We start from the raw sequence: 5000 nt of genomic DNA on the forward strand, positions 1-5000 counted from the left end.
TAGGTTAGGTTAGGTTAGGTTTGGTTAGGTTAGGTTAGGTTAGGTTAGGTTAGGTTAGGTTAGGTTAGGTAAGGTTAGGTTAGGTTAGGTTAGGTTAGGTTAGGTTAGGTTAGGTCAGGTCAGGTTAGGTGCGATTACAATTTTTGCAAATAGATAAATTGACAAAAAGTTGACAAAAATTTTTGCCAATAAAATTTATGCCAATATAATTTTATGCCAATAAAATTTTATGCCAATAAAATTTTCTGCCAATAAAATTTGATGCCAATAAAATTTTCTGCCAATATAATTTTATGCCAATAAAATTGTATGCCAATAAAATTTTTTTGCCAATAATTATTAGCAAAAAATTGATCTTTGTCAATGGAATTTAAATTTAAAAAAGTAAAATAAATACAAAACAATACAAGAACAACGCGTCAACTCAACAGAGATCAAATGGGAAAATAATTCACCGACTCCAGATATTTTCATATCGGAGGGTTCGGCTCGGTAGAACTCCTAACGGGGCCTATAAATAAATCCTACAGATCCCTCAACATAAACATTTAAAAAAATCTTTTGTTATCCTACATGTATTCAAAATGACCGACTTTTGCATCTTTATATATAAATTTTTTGATAGATCTAATACGCCTAAATTTTTAATAAGAGAGCTAGGTATAATGCCGGTAGCCGAAATAACGAATGGTAATATTTTTATAGCCTGAGAATGCCAAATTCTTTTTTTCTCATTTCCTAAATCTGTGTATTTTCTTATTTTTTCACTAACAGATTTTTGAATATTACAGGAATTCGGAATAGCGACATCGATGATATAAGTTATTTTTAAAAAATTTGTCATGTAAAACTATATCGGTTCTATTATGACTAATCGCTCGATCTGTTAGTTATATATTTAGTTAGTTATGTTAGTTATTTATTATTATTATTATTATATATATGTTAAGTTTTTATTTTTATTTGAAATATGTTCTTATTGTGTAAATTTGAAATAACTACGTACCTCTGTATTAAGTTTTTTTAAACTCACCGGGAACGGTCGGTCGGTATCACCGATTAAATGAAATAATTTAAAATTTCCAAAATGCGAATACGAAAGTAAATTTATTTACCGAGACCGAGCGCCTTGTGCCCGGTTTCGCGAGCCGCCCGAGGCCCGACGGCCCGGCCGCCTGCGCGCCTTCGAGGGGTCGGAGCGGGCGCACCGCGCTCGGCGCCGTCCCGAGCGAGAACGCGACCCGGCACAGCTTTGTGCCCGCCGAGTGTGGCGGGCTCTCGATGCACGGCGTTCGCAAACTGCGGCGGCCTATCGGTCGTGTCGGCGGTGTTATTTGCGAGAAACTACGTGACGCCCGCTTCTGCGCGGCGTTCGCGCTCATGTTTTGACTCTGGAGTTCCGCGCGAGCAGAATTTTCAAAAGCAAAGGCGGAGGATTTTATCCCCGTCTCACTGTTGCCTCGCCAAAGGCGTGCGCTTTCGGTGTACACGTTTTACGAATGGGAATTATAAATCGGACGATAGCGTCGTCGCGGGTGCGGTCTCTCTCTCTCGGGCGGGAGCCGTCCTACGCGCGCTTTCTTCGTTTGAAGCAAAAATTTTCCCGCGGAGCTTTCGTCTAGCGACGGTCGCCGAGCGGGAGAATATAGCGGTACGCATAATGAGCGTGACTCGTGCGGGTGACTCCGTCGCGTGTTCTTTAACGCCGTGTTGTCCGCGCCCTCTACGCGAGGGCGGGCCTCTGTCGTTCGGAGGATTAAAAACCCTCCGACGGTGGTGCAGCTCCCTGGTTGATCCTGCCAGTAATCATATGCTTGTCTCAAAGACTAAGCCATGCAAGTCTCAGTAAAAGCCGAATTAAGGTGAAACCGCGAATGGCTCAATATATCAGTTTTGGTTCCTTAGATCGTACACGGTTACTTGGATAACTGTGGCAATTCTAGAGCTAATACATGCAAACGAGGTTCTGACCGGTAACGGGAGGAATGCTTTTATTAGATCAAAAACCAATCGGCGGCGGGGTTCGCGCCCCGTCCGTCGCCATTCGAGATGACTCTAGATAACTTTGAGCTGATCGCACGGTCTAGCACCGGCGACGCATCTTTCAAATGTCTGCCTTATCAACTGTCGATGGTAGTTTATGCGACTACCATGGTTGTCACGGGTAACGGGGAATCAGGGTTCGATTCCGGAGAGGGAGCCTGAGAAACGGCTACCACATCCACGGAAGGCAGCAGGCGCGCAAATTACCCACTCCCGGCACGGGGAGGTAGTGACGAAAAATAACGATACGGGACTCGTCCGAGGCCTCGTGATCGGAATGATTACACTTTAAATCCTTTAATGAGGATCCATTGGAGGGCAAGTCTGGTGCCAGCAGCCGCGGTAATTCCAGCTCCAATAGCATATACTAAAGTTGTTGCGGTTAAAAAGCTCGTAGTTGAAATTGTGTCCTGCGGTGTCGGTCTACCGAATGCGGTACGACAGGCACGTCTGCGGGGCTTCTCGCCGGTGCGTCCACCGCCGGCGTGTGTCGGTCGGCCTCACGGTCGGCCGCGCACCGAGGCGGGCCGTCGCGGCTGTTTACTTTGAACAAATTAGAGTGCTCAAAGCGGGCTAACACTTGCCTGAATATTGTACGCATGGAATAATAGAATAGGACCTCGGTTCTGTTTTGTTGGCTTTCTGATACCAGAGGTAATGATTAATAGGGACGACTGGGGGCATTCGTATTGAGACGTTAGAGGTGAAATTCTTGGATCGTCGCAAGACGGACTAAAGCGAAAGCATTTGCCAAAGGTGTTTTCATTAATCAAGAACGAAAGTTAGAGGTTCGAAGGCGATTAGATACCGCTGTAGTTCTAACCATAAATGATGCCAGCCAGCGATCCGCCGAAGTTTCATAATTTTAACCCGGTGGGCAGCTCCCGGGAAACCAAAGCTTTCGGGCTCCGGGGGGAGTATGGTTGCAAAGCTGAAACTTAAAGGAATTGACGGAAGGGCACCACCAGGAGTGGAGCCTGCGGCTTAATTCGACTCAACACGGGAAAACTCACCAGGCCCGGACACTGGAAGGATTGACGGATTAACAGCTCTTTCTCGATTCGGTGGGTGGTGGTGCATGGCCGCTCTTAGTTGGTGGAGCGATTTGTCAGGTTAATTCCGGTAACGAACGTAACTCTAGCCTATTAAATAGACGTGCAACCGGTATCACGAGGGTCCGTGTGCGCGCGGCTTCGGCGTTCGCGCGTCGGGGTCGTGCGTTTCGCGGTCTTCACTACCGGCGTACAATGAAAATCTTCTTAGAGGGACCGGCGGTATATATAGCCGCACGAGATTGAGCAATAGCAGGTCTGTGATGCCCTTAGATGTCCTGGGCCGCACGCGCGCTACACTGAAGGGATCAGCGTGTCCTCCTTGGCCTAACGGCCCGGGTAACCCGATGAAACCCCTTCGTGATAGGGATTGGGGTTTGCAATTCTCCCCCATGAACGAGGAATTCCTAGTAAAAGCGAGTCACCAGCTCGCGTTGATTGCGTCCCTGCCCTTTGTACACACCGCCCGTCGCTACTACCGATGGATGATTTGGTGAGGTCTTCGGACTGGTGCGCGGAAGCTCTCACGGGCATCCGACGCGTCGGAAAGTTTGACCGAATTTGATCATTTAGAGGAAGTAAAAGTCGTAACAAGGTTTCCGTAGGTGAACCTGCGGAAGGATCATTTCCTGTGTTTAATGTTTGTGCTTTCCATGATATGAAATATTATTATGAAACAAAACATATATTATACATATAAACCATAATCGAACGAATGCTAAATTACTGCGTCGGAGATCGCCCTAGGGCGCCGATGCGAACCGAGAACCGCCGGCGTCGAGCGGAGGAGGGCTCCGTCCTCTATCCGCTCGTCCGGTGAAATTTTACCCGTCGCCGTGAAGGCGGCGGTACAAAATTAATCTTTTTGTCGAATGGAATTATAAACATTTCGAAAACGCAAACCAAATTGTAAAAACCGAAAACTAAAACGTATCTATTTATGTTTGTTTTATCATTATTACCCTGAACGGCGGATCACTCGGCTCGTGGGTCGATGAAGAACGCAGCTAAATGCGCGTCAGAGTGTGAACTGCAGGACACATGAGCATCGACATTTCGAACGCACATTGCGGTCCGAGCAAGACGTAGTTTGTCGACGGACCACTCCTGTTTGAGGGTCGCGCACACAATGCGACCAGACTGTTCTCTCGCCCCCGTCCTCGGACGTGTGGGCGCGCAGAGCGAGCGTTGCCGGCGTCGCCGGGGCCCGCGCGCGTCGTCTCCTCGGAGACGCGCGCCGGGACCTCGGCGTCCGGTTAAATTTGACGAAGTGCTCTCTCGATGCGCGCGATTTCCGCTTGCGTTATACCAAACGCGGAGGAACGCGTGCGAGCCTTGAGCTAGCGACGACGCTGAAAACTGGGCAGTCTACCGCGCGAGCGGTCGGCTGTCCGGGGCGATCTTCGCGCTCTCGGCCGCGCGCACCTCCGCGGACGCTCGTCGGTTTCGCGCCCGCTTGACAGAGTCTGCACGGGCGAGAATACGCGCACACTGTTGCTTTGCGTACTTCTCGAATTTATAAAATTTTTGTTGTCGACCTCAAATCAGGAGAGATCACCCGCCGAACTTAAGCATATCAGTAAGCGGAGGAAAAGAAACTAACGAGGATTCCCCGAGTAGCGGCGAGCGAAACGGGAAGAGCCCAGCGCTGAATCCTGCGGCCCCGGCGGGCCGCCGGGAAATGTAGCGTTCGGGAGGAGAGTTATACATACACGCGCGGTCATTAGTCACGGCTGCCTGTCCAAGTTCATCTTGAACGGGGCCCGCTTACCCGCAGAGGGTGCCAGGCCCGTGGTGACGGTAGCCGGCCGCGACGGTCTCTCTCCCTAGAGTCGGGTTGCTTGAGAGTGCAGCCCTAAGTGGGTGGTAAACTCCATCTAAGGCTAAATACTACCACGAGACCGA

General features: G+C 49.0%; 3 non-coding genes across 3 annotated transcripts in view; all 3 read left to right on the top strand.

Annotated features, from left to right (window-relative positions):
- The first annotated feature begins 1783 nt into the window (after window positions 1-1783).
- Window positions 1784-3723, top strand: LOC149408384 (small subunit ribosomal RNA). Its single transcript, XR_016305629.1, has one exon. It is a non-coding gene; the product is annotated as a small subunit ribosomal RNA (ribosomal RNA).
- Window positions 3724-4054: 331 nt separating this feature from the next.
- Window positions 4055-4216, top strand: LOC149408385 (5.8S ribosomal RNA). Its single transcript, XR_016305627.1, has one exon. It is a non-coding gene; the product is annotated as a 5.8S ribosomal RNA (ribosomal RNA).
- A 413-nt stretch (window positions 4217-4629) lies between these two features.
- The window catches only part of LOC149408386 (large subunit ribosomal RNA), a 4066-nt gene continuing 3695 nt past the window's right edge, over window positions 4630-5000 (top strand). Inside the window, exon 1 of the ribosomal RNA XR_016305631.1 lies at window positions 4630-5000. This exon is cut by the window's right edge and continues 3695 nt beyond it. This is a non-coding gene — a ribosomal RNA (large subunit ribosomal RNA).

Source organism: Hesperophylax consimilis, unplaced genomic scaffold, assembly GCF_061612785.1.
Source record: "Hesperophylax consimilis isolate HC1 unplaced genomic scaffold, BYU_Hcon_1.0 scaffold_366, whole genome shotgun sequence".
In the NCBI taxonomy this organism is placed as follows: domain Eukaryota; kingdom Metazoa; phylum Arthropoda; class Insecta; order Trichoptera; family Limnephilidae; genus Hesperophylax; species Hesperophylax consimilis.